This window comes from Taeniopygia guttata, chromosome W (assembly GCF_048771995.1).
Source record: "Taeniopygia guttata chromosome W, bTaeGut7.mat, whole genome shotgun sequence".
Lineage (NCBI taxonomy): Eukaryota > Metazoa > Chordata > Aves > Passeriformes > Estrildidae > Taeniopygia > Taeniopygia guttata.
In genome coordinates this window covers 9,753,528-9,776,428 of record NC_133064.1, presented here as the reverse complement: position 1 = coordinate 9,776,428, position 22,901 = coordinate 9,753,528, and the positions used below count along the sequence as shown (strand labels likewise).

Sequence of the window (22,901 nt, the reverse complement as noted above, 5' to 3'; positions counted from 1 at the left end):
ACAACTCTTATATACTGATAAACTTATGATAAAACAGAAAAGACTAAAACAAAACCAAGGATCCAATAAATTGTGTCTTCTCCTTAAATCAATGTTCATTATTACTTTGTGAACTCTTTCAGTCAAAACCTTCTCATCCTTAAAGAAAAACAACTAAACTTTGCTAGCTAAATAAACTTGACCTTTGAAAAACTTAAAATAATTTTTGAATCAAACAGTACTTAAACTCAATATATAACAATCTTAGTAAAGAATCCATAAATTATATTAACTTTATGAAATCCATATATATCAAATTAATAATATATAAATCCATTATCAATTAAACCTTTATAAACTTAACTTCTTCAAGGCCCAAACCTAAAATAAACTTAAAAGTGATATAGTCTATCTAAACAATACTTAACTTAAACTCAAACCAACCATATAAAAATCAATTCTATCATTAATAGAATGTTAAAATGCAACCTAACTTAAACCTTAATATAATAAATTGCTAAAGTTTCATGCTATTTAATTCTCTATTTCAATTTTCATTATGATATCTCTTTTTCACATTTTGTTCCACAATCATTACTTATCATCACACCGGCTGGGTGTGTCTGCTGATCAATTCTGTGACCTAACTGAAAAGTCTGTGGTTAGTGTTTAGAAACATTGGGGAGGTTTGGAAAAGGCCTTGTGTTGCACTGGTTTCAAAAGGCGACTGACTGAATTTCATTTTGGGGTGAATGTTGGAGTCCCATCCCTCAGCATTGCTGCAGGATATTTGCTGCTTGTAAAAGGTTGTTTGCTGTGGATGTGGTGATTTTGTTGTTTGCCGCCGCTGATGAAAGGAAATGGGCAGTGCATCGCTCGCACCTGCTGTGGAGGAGGAGGTGACCAAGGAAATCCCTGCCTTGACTTTGCTCAGCCCCCGCCTGCACCGGCATGAGCACCGGGGAGCACTTCTGGCGCAGTCAAACCCCGCTTCTGCCTGCGATAGGATGGCTACGCCTCCGTCTTGCTCTCCCTCCCTGCTCACGCCCGCTGTCAGCTGTGCTGAGCCTGCGCCTGCAATCTGCCTCTCCAAACCCAGCATCCACATTCTCAGCCACTTCCGTGTTTGCTTTAACTCTCTCAAACGCACGTGCAGCCTGGATTCACCCTCTCTGTCTGCGTCGCCATGGGAACAAGGGAAGGAACCCCCGCACCGACTGCACCCTGCCTGCACCGGCTCTGCGTGGCCGCACCTCGGGAATGCCCCCCCCCCCCCATTCTCCCTGCCGGGCCTGGCACTGCCCCGGTCCCCGTAGCACTGCCGGAGCCCATCGTGCTTTGGCGCTCGCTGACGTCATCATCATGTGATCGCCGCGTTCCGCGCTGCCGCAGCCCCGCGCCGCGTCCCGCCCGGCCCCACGCCGCTCGGGTCTCCCCCTGCGGCCGCCGCGCAGTCTGCGGACAGCTGGCTGGTGGCCACCGCCGCTCCCGCCCTGTCTGCGCCCGTGCCGCATTCTCAAGATGCGAGAGATCCCCGCCCCGACTTTCGGGTTTCGCTCTACCGTCCCGCGCATGCGCGCTGCCATCGCTGCGGCAAGAGAAGAGTCCCACTCTCTGTCTCAGCCGCCCGCTTGGCCAGCGCCGCTGCTGCGAACCGGGAGCTACTCCCCCGCACCTGCCGGGCGGCCGCTTTCGCGGTTTCATGGATCCTCATCATGGAACGCATCACCTGTGCTCCCGCTGCCTCCTGCGTACGCATGGTTCCCACTGCCCCCCCCCTCGTCTGCACCGCGGGCTGTTTTGAACTCCCCACCCGCAGAGATGCAGGAGTTCTCTCCTCTCACTTTTCCCTGTGCTCTGCACTCACATCTTCACCCTCCCCCCCGGAGCCGCTGGTGCCACTTCCCTCCCCACCGCAGGTTTGGACTCAGGCAATGGCCAGTCCCTTCCCCCCCCCAAGGGCTGCTGCAGCCTGGCTTAACTCTCACTGTCTGGGGAGTTTCTGCATCGGAGGAGCTTAGAAATGAGGTTCAAGGGAGTCTGATGAACAGTGGGAACCCGGAGACGCAGGGCATGATGAGACACCATCCCCCTGATCCTCCTCGGGAGGCAATCCTGCTTCCCCTGATGAGGAAAATTGCCCCAAGCTGCTGGCTGGGCCATCTTCCTCCTTGTGCTCCCATAGGAGCCTTAGCTGTCTGGTTTGAAATGCCGCATTGTGAAGGTGACTCTATTGTCCTTGCTGAAGGTAAAAGTTTTGCGGCAGTCTTTTTTTTTTTTTTTTTTTTTTGTGGCTAGGTAATACAGTTGCTTATTGATCCCTTGCCAGAAATTTAACTCAAACAACATTTGGAGCTATCTCTACTGGATGGGTAGAAGTCTTGCCCTGTAGGGCTGGAAAAATTTTGGTCTGTCCTTGGGAGCATCCCTTCCCCATGTTCTTAATTTCAGCCATTCTCACCAAAAGCTGAGTCAGCACGAGGTCAGTCCGGAGATGGCACTGTTCATTGTCCAGCAGGTCACAGGCGCGCTTCTGGTTTTCCCATGATTTAAAAACCCTTTTAAAAGCCAGGGAATCTCGGGAAAACGGAAAGCTGGACAAGACAAACGCAGATCTGAACCAATGTGGTTAATCAAACGTTCTCTGTTTATTCAAGATAAGATGGTAGTTTATATAAGCTTCTACATAGTTTACAAAAACAAAGACACTCTGATTGGTAGGCTAACTATGTTTACCTTTTCCTTAAAACGGCCTACACCTTACACTATGAAATCTATACTAATTCACACCCAGACAACCCAGTGGTCCCCATGACACCTTAAGACTATTTCTATCTGCGCCACAAGCTCTAAATTTCTAACTGCGTCAGAGGCTTGAAGGCCTCACAAAGCCCAAATCTGAGGCCTAGACTGGAGTAGCTCAAATTTCATAACTCATGTCCTCTTTCTCTCAAAAATGCTGCAACACCTTTTACTATCAAATACGGACAACCGCTCTATAGTACATGGCCCTCCTAAAAGCCAAGAAGGAATTCCTGACCATGCCTGATCCCCACAAATCAAGAACAAGCCCTTAGGGAGGCTTTTGGGACTTGAGTGAGATTGGTTGTCTGCTACAATGTGGCTTTCATTCTGACACCACCTTTTTGCAGTAAACTCCCCATGATATTGTCTTATGACGTGGTACTCATTAGTGCTAGAAGGTTTTGGGAGGATGGAAAAATGTATGCAGTAAGATGGAGGTGAAGAACCCAATAACTCTAACTCTTGGAGTTCCTGAGCTTTCGTGGGCAAACTTTGCAACCACTCCTCTAAGGGTTTCAGGATCAACACAGCTTGCTTCTGATGATCTTTGTGTGGTCAGGGGGTGTGTGATTCCAGAATTTTGTTAGACCTTTGTGGGTATTCTCAGAGAGAAACAGAGAGTTTCTAACCAGGCAGAAGCCTGGGAATCTGTTGGGAAAAAATGTAAATAATTCTTTATCTCTCTTGCTGTTCACATTGTTTATAGATAAGTTCTGCGACTGTGCGTCATCCACTGCACACCAATGATTTGAGTTGTTTTCACTCTAGGTCCAATAGAATTGGTCTAGACGAAGCTTGCTATAAAAGAGTGATGTATTTGAAATAAATCAGAGTTCTATTCTCTCGCCTTCTGACTCAGAGTCTCTTTATTCCCGTCCTGCCTCAACAGCATCAGACCTATATTTGTCCAAACCTGCTGGAAATTCTTCAGCCTGCAATGGAATTCCTACCAGACAAGTGGACGTAGGGTTCTTTGCTGCTGCTCTGGGCAAACATATGTTTTCCTGCTGAAGTGTCTGTGCCAGGGTCACACAGACATTTTGATGTGGCTGAAGGACGATCCATGCAGCTGCCTGACTGTTCAGCATTAGCAAGATGACAACTTGGATGGGGTTTTTCCACAGGGTTGAGCGGGAGGTAGGTTTTCTTTAAAAAGGAAAAACAAACATTTTTTAAACATGTTAAAAGTTTCTGTTTCTGCCAGAAGGAATTCATGCTTAGGAACATTCCTCTTCTTCCATCCGGCGGCGTCTTCTCTTTGAAGCATCAGCTACTTGCTTCCTGTCCCCTTTTGTCTGACCTGGATTCTTGGGGACAAAAGGTTTCACCCACTTCTGGGGAATCCACCGAGGGCCTGAGGGAGTAGTTACACACGCATAGCCATGACCCCAGGTTACAAGTTCATAGGGACCCTTGGTTTCCCAAGTCTCTGGATCCCTAATCAAGACCGGTGGACGCTGAGACAGTTTGAACTAATTGCCACTTAAAATGATGTACTACTGGTCGACTCATGTTTTCAAATGAACAGTTCAGAAAATTGATGATAAACATGGCTTTGCAGAGCTTCTGCTGCGGAGACATCCACACAGTTGAACTGCTCTGTCTAGCCAAGACCTTCTTGAGCATATGGTGTGCACACTCAACCACAGCTTGACCTGTGGGGGAGTGAGGGATGTCAGCTTTATGTTCCACTCCTCACTGCTGGACAAATTCTAGAAACTCCTTGGATGCATACACTGGGCCATTATCAGTTTTGATTGTTTTTGGGATCCCCAACACTGAAAAAGCTTGCACTAGGTGCTTCTTGGCATGCTCAGACTTTTCTCCTGCATGGGCAGAGGCATATACTGCGCCTGAATATGTGTCAATACTTACATGAACATATTTGAGGCGACCCAGACTTTGAATGTGGGTGATGTCTGTCTACCACACCTCACAGCTGCCAAGGTCCTGGGGGTTAACCCCCATGCCCATTGATGGCATGGCCTGGAGCTGGCAGTTGGGACAGGTGGCCACAATGGCTTGAGCCTGACTCCATGTTAGCTGGAACTGTCGGATCAGACCTGGCACATACTGATGGTAATGTTGGTGACTTATCTTTGCCTGTTGGAAGACGTCAGGGAGATGTGCTTTTTCGACTGGTGCAGCAAGGGAATCTGCTTGGACATTCCCCTCTGCAATCTCACCTGGCAAATCAGTGTGTGACCTCACATGCATTACATAAAATGGATGCTCTCGGTGAGAAATTAAATAAATCAGCTTTGAGAGCAATACAAAGAGATGTTCATTCTCTATTTCTTTGAGCACGGGCTGCTCTGCCCTGGACACTACCTCCTCCATGTAGGCAGAGTTTGTTACCAACTTATTAAAAATCCCATTTGCAGTTGGTGACCATCCAAAGATTACATCCCACCAGTGATGATCTGCATACTGTTTTATCCTTTGCAGAATTCTGGTTATTTCTTTGGTATCATGATGAACAGTAACTAGGGTTTTTTCTCTGCTTTTTTGGGTTTTCTTCAAAATCTCTAATAGGTCCTGGTGTTTAGTTAATTGTTTTACTAATGTGAGGTCCATTCCGATAGAAGTGGGTGATAATTTATGCTACATTGTGTAATTGGTTTTAATCAGCTGGTAGGATGTCACCAGGGCCAAATACAAAAAATCACACCAAATAATCTTAACAAAATTGCAAATACAAAAATTAGAATGATTTCTAGTAGACAAAATAAAATCACTGTTATCGATTTTTACAATATCACAAGCAGTTCTCAAGCATACACAACCTTTGCCATTATATACAAGCACAGTTTTCTGATCAATGACTGGGTGGATTTCAAAGTGGCAAATACTTTGTTCAGTGTCGAGACACACATCTTGAGCATTAATGCTATTGCCTTCACAAATGAATCCTAGTTGTTCCCTAACAACACAAGATTCTAAGTTTACTGTTTGCCACTTTTAATTCACCTTTCATGCCCACACTCTATGCTCTGAGGGGTAGAGCACTGTTTTTTTATGATTTAATCCTAGTGCAATGATGGAGTGGATCACATAAAGAGTGGCATTACGTATAGTAAGCACAAAGGCAGTGGCCACATTAGAAGCAGGATCATAGGTAAAATTTATTATAGTCCACCAGGACTGAAACTTTCTTTCTAAATGTTGTGGTTTGATATAGAAAAAAAATTTTTTTCAGAAGGAAGAGGTCAATTTAAATATTGACTAATTAAAGGTAGACACGCTTTTGAGAACACAAAGGGGTTAAAAGCAGAATTTCTAGGAGAACTCGCTCTTTTTAGTTCCGGTCAGTGTGCAGTGTAGGACTCTCCCCCGCCCGGCCAGGTGGCTGGGTAGGGGAGGGGAACAGTTATATAGTTTTCAGAGGTAGGCCCAAGGGTGGAGGGACTGGAACCGGGCCTGGCCCCTGCAGATGGAAGGGTGGAGAAAATTTGGGATGTCTCTGTTTCCCCCCAGAGTCTCTCTCTCTTGAGAGAGAGACAGTGGCAGTTTTGTCAGCAGTATGCCACGGGGAGGGAGAAGAGCAGGGGGGGGGCGGGGGGGGGGCGGGGGGGGGGGGGGGGTCTCAAGGTACCCAGCCACTTGTGGGAGTTGGAATCTGGGCAGCGAGCCATCCTTGGGAGTCGGGACTTTTAACCCTTCCTTGAGAAATGAAAGCTTTATGAAATTTTTCTCCTCCTCAGTTTAAAAGAGAGGAAGAGAAACAGCTTAGACCCTGGGATGTTGGAAGGAGAAATTCTAAGTAAGAGGAGATGAGGAGATGATAGTGTAGCTTTTTAGGTAGACTTTTTCTTAGTAGCCACAGACTAAACCAATTTTCTCTTCCAAAAGAGACTGTATTTTAGGAGAATGCCAGTGAACCAAAGAGATGATGCTTCAGCTGAGAAAAGACAGAAGTAGAGTGAACAGAGAAAAGTTAGGGATATTTGTAGTAGTACCCCCTGTCTTCAGAGAAGAAGAAAAAAAGATCTCTGTTCTTAAACCCTCGGCCCCAGGGGAAAATGGGGGGGACTGCAGTCCCAAAAATGAAAAATGAAACTGTTGTTTTGTCCCCTCTTGGCAGGGCATCCTTGAAAGGAAAAATCCTAAAAGCAGTCTGTCCATCCATGCATTAGTAGTAAGAGCACTGTGCATAAAAAAGAGAAGGTCACCATAGCAAACTTTTTCTCTGGGCAGTGCCATGAGTGACATGGAAACACAGGATGTGGCAGCTGTGTTTCTTAAGAGATCTGTGGCACAAAAAAGACTCCTCTCTCCCTCAATAAACTGAGTATCGATTATCTAAAAAGTGAAAACCTAATTAAAATCCAAGTTGTATCTCACTATAGTTTAATAGAGTTAGGTAGTAAGAGGAAAAAAATGCTTTTAAAAGTTTTCATTTTAAATTTCGTGTAGTTTTTTTTCCCCCTTTTTTTTTTCCTTCTATAATAGTATAATAATTGTAGCTTAATAATTTTTTTTTTCTCATTGTTAAGCTTAGGCCTACTTTGGTCTATTCTCAATCACATTTCACAACATTCAATTAAAAAATTACATTTTCATAAGAGCCCTAGCATTGTGCCAGTATGAAACCATGACACTAAATCAATCGCATCATCCCAGACAATCTTTCGTATTTCCACTGGAAATTCACCTTCATTTCCTTCCTGTATGATCAGAGCTGTTGTTGCCTGCATCCATAACTGTGCTTGTATACAGCTGAGAGCTAAAGACACATTATCTTGGACTGTGCTAAGCGCTTCTATTATTAACTTGTGGTCTTGGTCCGCGGCCTTTTCCTGCTTTGGCAGTACTTTTGAAACCTGCCACTGGCTAGTTCCTAATGCCAATAGAGATGACTGTAAAGGCTGTTTTAATTTTGTTAAACTACTTGTTGCAGTAGCCAGCTTATTCATCAGTATTTCTGAATCAATTCCATTTAAAACTCCTAATCCAGTCCCTAATATCCCAGTTAGATCCCTTTTTATTTTGCTCTTGAGGTGTAACCACATTGTCCACCCCTCAAAGGATGTTCTTAGGAAAGAGGAGCAGGCTGGCTGGATTTCTGAGATGTTAATTTGCATTAGCAATTCAACACGTTTGAGGGACCACTCTGGATTGAACAACAGTTGCTGACCCATATTTCTCACTATGTATGGGCCTATTTCATATATTTTAGGTTCAAGTATGGTTTGGGTCTGAGCTGCTTGAGTATTGGTATGAGTTGTATGTGGTTTTATCATTGTAACATGGATAACATCTATTTTAAATTTAACTGAGAGTTCGACTTTATCATGAGCCCACAGACAAATCACTTCTACAGGCTGAATTAATGTGAAATTATACCAACAATCTAATTTACTTGGGCTATCACAGACCTTCTGGTGCTTGTATGCAGGAGGGGTGGAGACAATAACCTCATCTGGTCTCTCATGAGTGGTCCCATTGATTACCTGGCATCCTACCCTAATTTCTTCTCCTCTTATTCCTTTAAGTGTCCACAGCTCCTTTTCCTGCCATCCTACCCTAATTTCTTCTCCTCTTATTCCTTGAAGTGTCCACAGCTCCTTTTCCTGCCACTCCTGCTTTTCATATACCTTATTTCTGTGGATTACTACAGTAGATAGGTTTAAATCTTTTATCTCAAAAGGTTCCCCCATGGATCCAGTATACTGATCAAAAGCCTGGGACCAAGGCCATTCAGTATCAATTTGGATAGAGGTATTTCTAATTCTAAGACTCTAATTATAATTATATACAAAACAATTCTGTAAATGAAATTACAAACTACCCCTGGCCGCAATATACTTATTTTGCTCAGGTAAGTTTTAGTTTCAGTCCTTTGTCTCCTGGTGTCACTTTCCAAGGGGCTTCTGGAGCTTTCTTCACTCGAGAGTGGTGGATCCAGGCATTCTGCTCCTTGACCTTGATCGAGGTGAAGGTGGTGAGAAGCACCTAGTACAGTCCCTCCCATTGTGGTTTTAGGGTCTTTTCTGTAAGAGACTTAATATATACGTAGTCCCCAGGTTGTATGTTATGTACTGGTCCATCTAATTCCCTGTTCCGAATTCCAGCCACATGTTTTTCAATTTCTCTGAGCTGTTTACTTAAAGCCACCATATAGGTGGCCAATGTTACTTCCCCAATGTGGATGGACGTCCCCTTTTGTGTTCCATATGGCCTTCCATAAAGCATTTCAAAGGGACTCAGCTTTTTTTAGCTCTAGGTTTAGTTTGAATCCGCAACAGTGCTAGTGGAAGAGCTTAGGGCCAGGGTAGATTAACTTCCTGGCCCAGTCTTACAATTTGTTGTTTAATCAGATGATTCATTTTCTCCACCTGGCTGCTCAATTGGGGGCAGTATGGAATATGTAGTTCCCAATCTATGCCCAGGTGGCTACTAATCTGTTGTACTATTCTGGAAATGAAATGTGATCCCCTGTCTGAGGAAATTGCGGCTGGAACTCCAAAACGTGGTATTATTTCTTGTAATAATACCCTGGTCATTTCTCGAGCTTTGACAGTTCTGGTGGGGAATGCCTCTGGCCACCCTGAAAAGGTATCAGTCAATACTAGCAAATACTTATACCCCCCTTTCCTTGGGAGTTCTGAAAAGTCAATTTGCCACTGCTGTCCAGGTCCATGGCTCCTCCCAATCTGACCGAGTTTTGGACTGGGGATATTCTTGGGTTTAGTCTGGAGGCAAAGATCACATTGTCGGGGCACCTGAATAAGAGTGACATATAAATTCCTGGCAACAATCCTTTCAATCAAATAGGTGTTCAGGGCATCTACTCCCCAGTGTGTTTTCTGATGCTCCTCCCTTACTAGTGACTACAACAAGTGGGAAGGGATTACCAGCTTCCCTTTAATGGTGGCCCACCTCTCGTGGTCATATTTCCCTTTTTGATCCTCGATTAGTTTCTTGTCTTTCTTATTATATTCTGGCTTACGTTCAAGGGAAATTTGTCCATCTGGGATCAGAGCTCCTTCTGTAGTTACATCACCTTTTGCTGCTTCTTTTGCCTTTCTATCCGCCAGATCATTTCCTTCCTCCAATTCTTAGCTCACTTTCTGGTGTGCCGTAATATACATAATTGCTACCTTTTCGGGCACCTGAACTGCTTCCAGCAGACGAGTTATCTCTCGTGCATGTTGAATGTTTTTCCCTTGTGAAGTCAGCAGTCCCCTTTCTTTCCAAATGGCTCCATGTGCATGCACAACTTCTAATGCATACCTCGAGTCTGTGTAAATGTCTATTTTCTTCCCTTTGGCCATTTCCAAGGCATGGGTCAGTGCGATTATCTCAGCCTTCTGCGCAGAGGTGCCTGTTGGTAAGGGTCCAGATTCTATTACCTCTCTGCAGGTAGTGACTGCATACCCAGCATATCGCTTTCCACTGGCAATGTAGCTGCTCCCATCAGTGAACCAGGTCTCTGCATCATCCAAAGGAGTGTCCTTTAAGTCTGAGCGACTGGAGTAAGTAGCTTCAATAGTTTCCAGGCAGTCGTGGTGTACTGGTTCTCCTTGATTCCCACTGAGAAAAGAAGCTGGGTTGACAATGTTAGTTACTACTATCTCTATATCATCTTGTTTTACCACGATGGCCTGGTACTTCAGGAACCTCTGTGGTGAGATCTGGTGGCCGCCCTTTACTTCCAGTACTGTGGACACTGTGTGGGACATTAGTACAGTCAGTTTTTGTCCCAGGGTAAACTTGCGTGCTTCTTGAATATTCAACACGACTGCTGCTACAGCTCTGAGGCAACCTGGCCATCCCTTAGCCACTGCATCTAGTTGCTTGGAAAAGTAATCAACTGCCCTCCAGTAGGGACCCAAGTCCTGAGCCAATATCCCCAGGGCAATTCCTTGTTTTTCATGGGAAAATAGAAAGAATGGTTTACTTACATCTGGAAGTCCCAAAGCTGGAGCTGACATGAGAGCACTCTTTAGCTGGTGAAAGGCCCGTATGGCTTCCTTTGTCCACTGGACTTCTCTATTTCCATTGGCAATAAGAGCATAGAGAGGTTTGACAAGCAGTCCATAATTATAAATCCACAGCCGGTACCACCCTGCCATGCCTAGGAAGGTTCGGAGTTCCTTTATTGTCTGAGGTTTCGGGGTCTGGCATATTGCTTCCTTACGAGCCTGCCCTAAAGTCCGTATCGGATCAACATGATAATTTCTAGCAATCCTCTCCCATGCTTCTAAGTCAAGAGTGGTGAATGACACTTTAATCATTAGTTTCTCACCTTCCGGTCCCACTGCCTCTCGCAGAGGGGCCTGTAACACTGCTTGTCTCCTAGTTCTGGATGAAATTGGGCTGTTACGAGTGGGATAGATCTGAGTGGATGTGCCTTCTCCACCTGAGTCCTCCTCCTCCTCCCTTTTTGGGAAATCCTCCTCGTCTTTATCATCATCCCTCTCATCTCTCCATCTCCATCTCCTAGGAGGAGCTTTTAACAGATGAAATGTATTTTGTTCTTGCTCCTCAGCATGATAAAATTTATCTGATCTCATACATCGCTGTCCTATACTGCATGCTTGATAGTAAAAGGGTTTTAAAATCATGGGGATTTAGGGCTAGAAGGAAAATTAAGCTTAATAGGCCCTGAGAAAATACTCTGGGAAAGTGAAGGCCTTGTACCGTGCTAGAACTGCTCCTGTGTAGCTAGTAGATGATAAATGATATAATTGTCAGATGTGATGATTGTTTAGTAATTAGATATAATTACTGTTTAATCGTAAGAATAATCATGAGAAACTCATGCTCGAATAAAGTCAATGTATACGATAGAACAATATAAGTTTAATAATTAATATGTAAGTTACATAATGATAGAATATCAAATACATTCAGCTCGAAAGCCATGTAGGAGACAGATTTGGGTCTGGACCCCTGATTCCCAGAGCTCTCAATAAAAGCACCTGCATATAATCATATCCCGTGATTATGTGTGTTCCTGAATGCTAACATGCTGAACAACAGCGTTTGATTTGCCCTCTCTTTGCTTTGTTTTCATTTTCAGGAGCTAACACCAGTGGGTCAGAAGGAGCTCTGAGCCCACAGTCCCTCTGCCATTCTGGGTGATTTCTTAAAGTGAAAAACATATTCAGCATACAAAACCTCATCCCATTTACCTTCCCGTTTTAAGAACAACATTAACTGCAGTAAGATATTATAATTTCAAGTTCCAACAGGTGGCCACTTCGCCCCATCCTCCAACCTGTATAACAGCCACCAGCATGTGCAATATTGAATTAAATCTTTTTTATTTTCCAAGCCACCCCTACTGGCCAGTTCCTTCCAGTGGGCTAAGATGCACCCCAAGGGGCTAGCCCAGGGAACTTCTTTACTCTGATTAGTTCCCATTGCCTCCTTCTCCTTGTCCTATCTCATTTCCACCTAAATCTCTCTTCACACAGCTTCACAGTCCTTTCCCAATTTTCCTCCCACACACAACTCCAGGTGGGTGGTATCAAATGTGTTTTTCTGCACACAAGCTTTAACATCTCAGGTTCTGAGTTAGCCTGATCAGGTACCCTCAATTTACACTCGGGGCATATGCCCTGACGCCTACTAGAGTAGCAATACCAGCGTCTTTCACAAACTCTGCACTGCAACAGTACCCACGCAGGGTATCATCCTCCCGATACACCAAAAGCCCCTGGGAACTGCCCTCAGAGGCAGGCTGTTCTGTTTGTCACTCCGGGGATTTCTAAATCCTCTACGGCGGTTTGCTCCCAGTCTAGACTTATAATATTACCAGCTGAAGTCTGATAAAGTCCCCCCAATTGAACTTGTTGGTCTCCTCTATCTATCCAATAATCCACAGGGTTCACAAACTCCCAGGGATCAACTCCCAGGGATCAAGTCCAAACCACTGGGGCAAAGGAACTTCCTGAATTCGTCTAGCCACTGTTAAAATACACAAATCACCGCCTCTAAACACTGTAAATCAATAAATGTCCTCCACTTGTCTCACTTCTCGGTGGCTCGGCCAGCAACCCCCCCCCCCCCTCCTCCCGGGTGTCACCTGGTCACTTCAGACATGAGTAGCACTTCACCTCACACCGTGGGTACACTCACTCGTTCGCTTGTTCACTCCCTTTAAACACCATGCACTCACACAACTACAAACACATCAGCCACACAGTGTCCGGACACAAGCACACAAACTTCGGGTTCACTCGACTCACCTCCAGAGTCGCTAGCGGCCGCTCTATCGGAACAGTGAATCCGCCTCCGCTCGCTCCAGCCGCCCTATCGGCTGGGCTGCCTGCAGGCACAGGAATGAGGCTGGGCACTCAGATGTCTCTTGAGTGACTTATCAGCAGTCCTGTCTCTCTCTTCCCCCAGGGCCCTCTCAGTACATACCTTTTATCCGCACACCAGTAGGTCGTTGTCTGTCTCCGCAGGTGGCAAGCGGAGGCAGAGCGGAGCCCTTCCAGGGAAATTTCCCAGGGCGTGCCTGATAGTAAAAGGGTTTTTAAATCATGGGGATTTAGGGTTAACAGGAAAAATAAGCTTAGTAGGCCCTGGAAAAATAAACACCCTAAGCACATGAAGAACTTGTACTTGCTAGAACTGCACCTGTGTAGCTAGTACATGATAAATGATATAATTGTTAGATGTGATGATTGTTTAGTAATTAAATATAATTACTGCTTAATCATAAGAATAATCATGAGAAACTGTGGTCAGGGACCTAAGAAAGATCACGAGAAACTCATGTCAATGTGTACAATAGAACAATATAAGTTTAATAATTAATATGTAAGTTACGTAACGATAGAATATAAAATACGTTCAGCTCAAAAGCCATGTCGGAGTCAGATTTGGGTCTGGACCCCTGATTCCCAGAGCTCTAAATAAAAGCACCTACATATAATCATATCCTGTGATCATATGTGTTCCAGAACGCTAACATGCCAAGGGGGTCCACTCCCCCCCTGCCCCCGCGTGGACAAAAATTCTCATGGCTGGCTTGCCAAAATGAAACATGGATGAAAAATCAAAACTCCACAATTCCAATAAAGATTTGTAGGGAACGGTATTTTTATTGCAGCTCTGGACTCACACCAGGATTTCCCTGGAAGCAGGGATTTCGCTTCAAAGGGCATACGCACCCATTGGGGATTCCCGATCCTTTTTATTGTCCCGTACTAATTTACATATACATAGAATCTCACAATAGGTTAATGCATATTCATTAAGTTGATTTCAAGTTACAATTTAAAGTTGGCCCTTTGTACAGAGAACTCTCTAATCCCTTTGTCCATTTTTGCAGACTTCTTCTTTTCTTAGTTTCAGAGTTCAAGGGGCCCCTCATCTCTTCACCTTGGAGATTGCATTCTTTTCTCCTTGGCTGGGACAGTTTTACAAGCACAGCAGAGTTAACAGACTAAACAGCATATTTCACTCATGTTAGCAAGCCACTACGCAGTACACTTCACCTAAATCCAGATGGATTTTCTATCCTGTTAAATTTTACTCTGTTTCACCACCAGGACTGCCAAAGGCCGGGAGGTAACCAAGGTGCTACTGCAAGAAATAATACGATGCTTTGGAGTAACAGCCATAATATCCTCAGATAGGGGACCGCATTTTATTTCAAAAATAGTGCAACATGTTTTAGTTTAGGGTAAATTTTTGAGAAAAACTTTTGGAAGGAGCAAGAAGTTAATTTGCCTTGGCCCCAGTCCCTCCCATTAGCATTGCTGTGAATTTGGACTAAGCCCAGAACTAAAGAGAAGCTGAGCCCCTTTGAAATGCTTTACAGGAGACCATATAGTGTGCAGAAAGGGATATCCACCCAAATTGGGGAGGAAAGGCTGACTGCTTATATGGTGGCCTTAGGTAAACAACTCAGAAAAACTGAAAAATATGTGACTGGAACTCAGAGCAGAGGGCTAGATGGACCAGTGCATGACATACAGCCTGGGGATTATATGTATGTCAAGTCTTTTGCCGAGAAGACCTTAGAGCCACAGAGGGGAAGGACCATCCCAAGTACTTCTCACCACTTTCACCGCAATTAAGATCAAGGGACAGAACGCCTGGATCCACCACTCTTGAGTGAAGAAACCTCCAGAGACCCCTTGGAAGGCAACATCGGGTGATAATGAACTGAAACTGAAACTCACTCGCTTAAAATGAGTACATTTCAGTCAGGAATCTTTAGTAATCTAGATTGCAGGAATTTAATCAAGGAAATTGTTTTGTTCATAATCATAATTGCAATCCAATAATTAGAAAATACCTCTAGTCAGAAAAATGATGAGTGGCCTTGGTCCCAAGCTTTTATTCAGTACACTGAATCCATGGGAGAATATTCTGATAGAAAAGATTTAAACCTATCAACTGCAGTCTTGCACGAAAACCAAGCATATGAAAGTCAAAAATGGCAAAAACAAAGGTTGTGTTCACTTCAAGGGACTATAGGAGAGGAAATTAGAATAGGATGTCAGATGATTAATGGAACCACTCATAAGAAAGCAATCCAAATTAGGATTTCAACCACTCCCACAGACAAACACCGGGAAGTTTGTAGTCGTTCAAGTGAATTAGACTGTTGGTACAACTTTATGTTAGTACAGACTGTTGAGGTGGTTTGTCTTTGGACCCATGATACTATTGGGCTCACCTTCAAATTTAAAATAAATGCTACAAGTGAGCCTTTTACAACCTATGCCAGCACTCCAGCCCAAACCCAAATCATGCCACCTAGGTCAGAACACAAAATTTATTAAATTGGCCCATATGTAATAAGGAGCATGGGCTAACAGCAATTGTTATTTAATCCAGAATGGTCTCTCAAGTGTGTTGAATTACTAATGTAAACTAATGTGGGTCTCAGATTCAGACAAAGAAAGAAACTGAGAGTTTCTAGACAGGCAAAAAGCCTGGGAAAGAGCTGGAAAAGAATGTAAATAATTCTTTATCTTTCTTGTTATTCACATTGTTTATAGTTAAGTTCTATCACTGTGCATCAAGCACTTTGCGCCAATGCTGTGTGTGGGAATCCAGGGCTTCCCTCTGGCTGCCCTGGCAGGTCTGGGACCCTGGCAGGGGTCAGGAACCCCCCTGTACAGAGCCCCGAGAGACCACTGTCTCTGATCTCTGTCCATGGAGAGGAGTTTTCAATCTTACAGGATGAATTACAAGCTCTGAGTGTTTGATATAAGTAATAATTAAGTGTGGCACGGGTGCAAAAGTAAAATTTTAGGTTTCTAAATTAGGGGTTCAGAGGGCACAAGATGGAGGAAATTTGGTGTGTCTTGTCCTTTTCCTCCTTCTTCATGCCCTCCATGTTTCACTGTAGTGTTGGCATTTTTCTATTGGTTTAGGCTGGGGACACGCTGTTTAACGTAGATGATAGATATTGGCACAATATTGTAAATATAGTACACGTAGTTTCTGGTATATAATGTTTGTAACATCCCACTGAGGGTCAGAGCCCTGCACGCTGCCCTGCAGGACAGACCTGTGGTAGGGCAGCAGAACATGTTATAGATAAGCAAGAATAAACAACCTTGAAAACAGCACAGACGAATTATGGCTTCTTCTTTGGTAACGGGGCAGAAAGACAGAGACTTTCTACAATCTCGGAATCACCAATACCCTCAGATTCCAACAGCTGTGGGTTGTTTTCACTTCAGAACCAATGGATTTGGTCCTCATGAAGCTCTGTATAAAAGAGCGGTGTATTTTGAATAAAGTGGAGTCTTACTTTCACAGCCTTCTGAGTCAAGTCTATTCATTCCCGTCCTGCCTCAACAGCGACAAACTAACATCTCTGAAGTCCAGCTGGACTGCTCTTCTTTCCTAGAGACATCCTCTGAGGGTTGGAAAACATGGAAACATGGTTGCAAAGGCAAGCATATACCAGGGGCAGAATGCAAAGGGATCTGACTGGAATATTAGGGATAGGGCTGGGAGTTCTAAACAGAAATTATTTAGAAATATTAATGAATAAATTGGCCCTGGCAACAATTGATCTAACAAAATTAAAACAACCCTTACAGTCTTCTTTGTTGGCATTGGGAACCAGTCAGTGGCAGGTTTCAAAAGTGCTACCAAGTTGGGAAAAAGCAGAGGACCAAGACCATAGGTTAATCATAGATGCACTTGCTATGGCCCAGAGTAATGTGTCTTTGGCTTTTAGCTGTACACAGGCACAATTATGGTTGCAATCCACAGCTGCCTTAATTATAAGAGAAGGACGTGAAGGAGCCTTTCTGATTGAAATTCAAAAAGCTGTCTGGGATAATGCTACTGATTTTGTAAAGAAATTTCAAGCTTGGTGGACTTTGGTAAATTTTACCTATGATCCTATTGATAACATGTCTACTGCCTTTGTGCTCACTATACGCAATGCCACAGTTTATATTATTCATCCCATTATAGCATTAGGATTAAATCACGAGAGATCAGTGCTCTGTCCTTCAGAATACAGAACATGGGCATGGAGAGTGGATGAGAAATGGCAAACTGTGAATCTAGAATCCTGTGTTACCCGGGAACAACAAGGATTTATTTGTGAAAGGAACACAATTGATGCTCAAGACATATGTCTTGATACTGAGCAAAGCATTTGTCACTTCGAGATTCACCCACATACTAGTCAAAGAACCGTACTTGTATATATTGTTCAGGGCTGTGTATGTTTGAGGACTTCGTGTGCTTTTGTAGAAATAGACAAAGATAATGTAACTTTACTCAGTAATAATTCTAACTTTCGTATTTGTAATTTTGTTAAGATTGTAGGATGTGACTTTCTGTATTTGGCACCAGTTGTATCCCACCAGCTAATTAGGTATTGGAATCGAAAATAAGAGTTAATTGTTTGAGCCAAATGACTTATAGAAAAGGAAAAAGGGGGTTTGTTATTGTCCTAGGGTGACGTTACAGTGTTTGTATCTCCAATCATGTGTTCTGTTTATGTTTGATATTATGTTCTGTGCTTTCAGAACTGACTCTGAAAGTGAGGGTTTGTTTTGCATTGTTATCAGCCGGTTCACCTCCCCCCATGGTCTGCTGTCTAAAAAAGGCTAGTGCTGGCTTGCTTGCTTGCTTGCTTGCTTGCTTGGCTTGCTTGCTTGGCTTGCTTGCTTTGCTTGCTTCTGCTTTTGCCTTTGCTTCCTAGTTAGGTTAGCTAAGCAGTCCAATTCTTTCCCTGGACTGTTTCTTTTCCTTTCCTCTTCCTGAATACCATCCAACCTGCTCCAGACTGGGATCTGGGAGACACCAAGGAACACCAGAAGCCTGCATTTTGTGATCTGCAGCAGCCAGCCCCAGTGCCCAGAGCAATCCCCAGCATCCAGACCCGGGCGACCACTCCCAGGAAAGACTTTCTGGATTTGCTCATCTCTTCAGAGTGGTGAAAGAGTTTTGTTGTCATCTGGTGTTGTTAATTTTTTTTTTTGGTGCTGGGGAGTGCTTTGTTCATTGAATAAAAAGGTTCTTTTCCACTTCTCTCAGAGAAAATTTTTTCCCGAACCAGGTGGGTGGGGAGGGGCCGTGGGGGTTTGTATTCTGGGGGCTCCTTCCAGAGGGTTTTCCCCAAATTTGCCCTAAACTATGACAGTTATAGATGAGTAATGAGATGGTTGGCTCTCACAATTAAGGGGTGAATATTATGTATATGTTATGAGAAGTTTTGTAGATGTATAGTTATGTTACTGTAATATGTCCTCCCCCTTGCATTGTTATCACTGGATTGCCTTGGTAGTTGGGGCATTTGGGGAGGATTGCCTTATTACTATGGGAACACCTGACCTCCAATCAAGATGTAAGAAAGCGATCTCCACCACTGGATGGCAAGGAAGGAGTCGACTGACAAGACTTTGGGAGGGGGCAAGGGTATGAAAGACAGAGCATCCATTTTGTAGACAAGCACATGGTGGTTTAGTTCCATGCTCCCAGCACTGTAAATTTTCCTTATTTTGTCCTTTGTTGTATTTCTGTTAAGGTTTAATAAACCTTTGAAATTTAAAAAGTCAGCGTCATTTCTCACAAGTGATATGCTTCCTCCTAACCCCATCACTCTCTCCCTGTCCCCTCATCCCCCACACATGCTTCTTTTTCTATTTTTCTTTGCAAATTTTCTCTTTATTTGTCTTTGCCTCTTTAACTAATAAATAAATTATATCAATTTTTTGGCACCAACATCTAACCTCGTTTGGTTTTAATAATGTTTTTTTGGTATATTTTGAACCTTCAAAGTTCTTTCTGTTTTATACACAGAGACTTAATTTTTTTTGCTCTTCTGTGTTTAAATCAGATCATGACAACCTGGCTAGAGACATGGCCCTTCTAATACTAATCATAGGATTCTCTACTCACTTCTTATAGAAATGGATTAGAATTTCTTTCCATTTCTTTCTGGAATAAGACTGTTGTTCTGAAACAGGGTTCTTTCACCCTGTGTCTAAGAGGCTGATCCACACACAGAGTCAAGGTATTTGATTTATTTACAGTTCTTTGCAGAAAGGGGTGCTAGGTGGTAAATTCACAAAGTCATCACACCAATTATCAAAACTTTTAACTATTCATACACTTTAGTAAACAAAAGCATTAATGTCCATTTGCTACAAATTACATCATTCTCTTATTAATTAGTGTTCTATCTTCTATTCTCACTTTTAATGCTAATTAGTCTACATGCTCAGTCTTCTTTTTTAAAGTTGGTGGGCTTCTTGGGTTGGTGGACTGTGAGTCTGTGGTAACGATCTCCCCCTGCAAAAATTACCCTATACCTAATTTGGTGGGTTGGCCTTGTTTTGTTCCTCACAATATGGAATTATTTTAGTTGTTTCCCCAAGTGTCCTTGCTTTGCTGGTTCGGTGTTCTGTAATGTATGATTTCAGTTGATATATTATCTCAAGTTTCTTTCTTCTATTTTTTTCCTATAGCTGCAGCAATTACTGAGATATGTTAAACATAATTTATTTCTTTGGGAGCCATATATGAAGATCAGTCTTTCCTCTCCACCTGAGAAACTGCCCACTGAAGACTGAAGCAGCAACTTTCCTGGAAGAAGTCCTGTTTGTGATTTGTTTTCCCTGCAGTTCCTGCACCCGTGCCTCTAGGATTGACATAGGGTTTCCATCCCACCTCCTCCTGTTGTCTCACTGGTCCCACAGGTGCCATGGTTTGACCCTGGCCAAACACCAGGTACCCACGAAAGTCATTCACTTACCTTCTTCTCCTACAGTTGGGCAGGGGAGAGTAGAAAAAATTAACGAAGGGCTCATGAGTTGAGATAAGAACTGGGAGAAAACACTCTAAGGGCGAAATAGGTTCAAATTTCAAGGTATAAAGTAAATTTATTATTAACAGAGTCAGAGGAGGATAATGAGTAGTAAAATAAGCCTTTAAAACACTTTTTTTTTCTGCCCAGACCCTCCCTCTTTCCCACCAACAGTGCAGGGCGATGGGGAGTGGCAGTCTTGGTCAGTTCATCATTCAAGATCCTTTTCTGTTCAGTCAGGGAGAGGAATCTTTTTTCTGCTATGCTGTGGGATCCCTCCCATGGACAGTCTTCCCAAAACTTTTGTGGCGTGGGTCACTTGTCCACAGGGTGCAGTATTTTAAGGTTAGGCTGATCTAGTTTGGATGCAAGGGCTCTCCCTCTCTCTTTTTCTAGAAGCAGGGGCCCTCTTTCTCTATTCAGGTCTCCCACTGGATGACAACTTTCTCTGGCATCCACTCGCTTCAGAGTGAGAACTTTTCTCACAGGCTGTGAGTGGATGTCTGCATCCCCCATGGACTTCATGCATTACAAGGGGACAGTTTGTTTCACCTTTTGACGCTGGCGCTATTTAGCACCTCTCTTCATGCGGAGCGCCAGGAAGGAGAAGCCACCCCTGCCCTTCTGCCTGCAGAGCAGCTAGCTAGGAGTGGCCAGGCAGGCAAGGCTAACTGCAAGCCGTGCTGATACGGCAGTGGCTGTGGCAGCAGCCACGGCACCTCCCTACCCCTGGGGAAAAAACTGCTCATGCCCTGTTCTGATTGTCTTCTTAAATACGTCATTGCAGAGGCATTGCCAACCTCTCTAATTGGCCCAGTAGCACGTTCATCTTCAGGGCCATCAAAGATTGGCTCTGTCGGACATGGTGGAAGCTTCTAGCAGCTTTTCACAGAAGCCACTTCTGTGCTCCCCCTGCCACTACCAAAAATCAGGCTGTGCCAAATCAACACAACAGGTAAAACTACAGTATACCCCATGGTGTGTACCTTCTATATCCTTCCTCTTGAGTGAAAGGATGCTTACTTCTAATAGCTGAGATGTGGGATTGCACAGGTGGGGAGTAGGACATTTCATCTTTGCATTGCTGGAACGTCTGGTACAGATTTTTGGACAGTTTCTCCACAGCCAAGACAAGGGAGTGTCGCTATAGGACATGAGAAAGCACAATGCGAGCCACCTGCTATTTTGCAAGGTAAAAGAGGAAGTTTAGTTTCTGACTCAAACTTTTATACTTTTCCAAAGGTGACAGTGGATTGGAGAGTGAATGGGCCACCTCTCCAAAGACATTGGACAAACCACTAGTACATCAAGTTTCTCCACCCCCATGAAGAAATGCAAAACAATATGTTATTTACAGAAATTGTGTGGGAAAGTTTTCCAACAGAATGTAAACTCAGAAGGCTTTAGAAAAACTTAAGAATCAGGGCGACGTCTCAACCTTCTTAGTTTAAAAGAAAAGGAAAAATGAATAAGGTTCAGTGTCTGTTCATGGAGGAATCATCAGAGTGATCACCCGCCGTCATCTTCAACTGAGTCATCACTTGATGATCCATCCATTTCATGACTTTCAGTTTGGTCACGGCTTCTATGTTGCCCGTTTATCAGATTCTGTCTCTGCAGTTGCAGATCAGGACGAACACACTTTGAAGGTACCCAGCGTACCCCAGTATCTGTGGACACACAAGCATACCCGCGCCCCAAAGCGATAAGGTCATAGGTACCTTCCTATTGTTTGGTGACTAAATTCCGCACTCGAACTTTTGCTCGAGGCTGATGTCCCTTGTCTGCAGCCTGCAACGAGAGATGATGATTTAAAATGACAGGGTTATTTGAATTCTGCTGCACCGTAAGATGATTGATGGTGTACAATGCTTCCTCCAACCGACTGTGCGGGGTCTCACTCTGCATTCCCCGTTTTTGTTTTTGAAGAACCCACTTCAGGGTACCATGAGTGCGTTCTACAATAGCTTGGCCAGTTGGAGAATGGGGGATACCAAACTTGTGCGACACACCCCACAACTGCAGGAACTGCTGCACCTGCTGCGATGCGTAAGCAGGACCATTGTCAGTTTTCACAGCAGAAGGTATGCCCAGAACGGCAAAGGCCTGCCTCCAGTGGGCAATGACATCACGAGCCTTTTCTCCAGTGTGAGCGGAAGCCCACATCGCAGAGGAGAACGTGTCCACCGTGACATGCACATACTTGAGCCGGCCAAACTCGGCAATCTGGGTGACATCGGTCTGCCAAAGCTCCAAGGCCCTAAGGCCTCTAGGGTTTACCCCTGCTGGTAGAGGCGGAGCAAGTGCATGGCAGTCGTCACAGGACTCAACAATGCCACGAGCCTCTGTTGGTGTCAGCTGAAAGTGCTTCTGCAGAGTATGTGCATTCTGATGGAAAAACCCATGTGATGCCTTGGCCTGTGCGAGTGTATCAGGCTGGGGTGCTACCCACATTGGATTAGCCAACTTGTCAGCCCTCGCGTTACCTTCTGCTACAAACCCTGGTAAATTGGTGTGACTTCTCACATGCAGAACGTAAAACGGATGAACCCGGGCCTGAATAGCACACCACAAGGTCTTCAGTAAATGAAACAAGGCAGGGTTACTGACCTCCTTCAAAACCGAGTGACCCAACCGCTGTGCGATGTCAGCCACATAGGCAGAATCCGTGACCAAATTGAAAGGTTCCTGGGAAAATCTCTCAAATGCCATAACAGCAGCCCTCAACTCAACCAATTGGGCCGACCCATCCTGATGACCTTTCAGAACCTTCCACTCAGATCCGTCCTTCCAAGTAACAATGGCCTTTCCTGTTTTCCCTGAACCGTCAGTAAAGACGGTGGGTTCTTGCATCGGTTACTAA

At 44.1% G+C, this 22,901-nt stretch overlaps 1 long non-coding RNA gene across 1 annotated transcript in view; it reads left to right on the top strand.

Moving 5' to 3' along the window:
- LOC140682169 (uncharacterized) overlaps positions 1 to 22,602 on the top strand; it is a 42,795-nt gene extending 20,193 nt beyond the window's left edge. The window contains exons 2-3 of the long non-coding RNA XR_012053437.1: positions 19,701 to 19,962; positions 21,281 to 22,602. This is a non-coding gene — a long non-coding RNA (uncharacterized lncRNA). The remainder of the gene's footprint in view (positions 1 to 19,700; positions 19,963 to 21,280) is intronic.
- Positions 22,603 to 22,901: the final 299 nt, after the last annotated feature.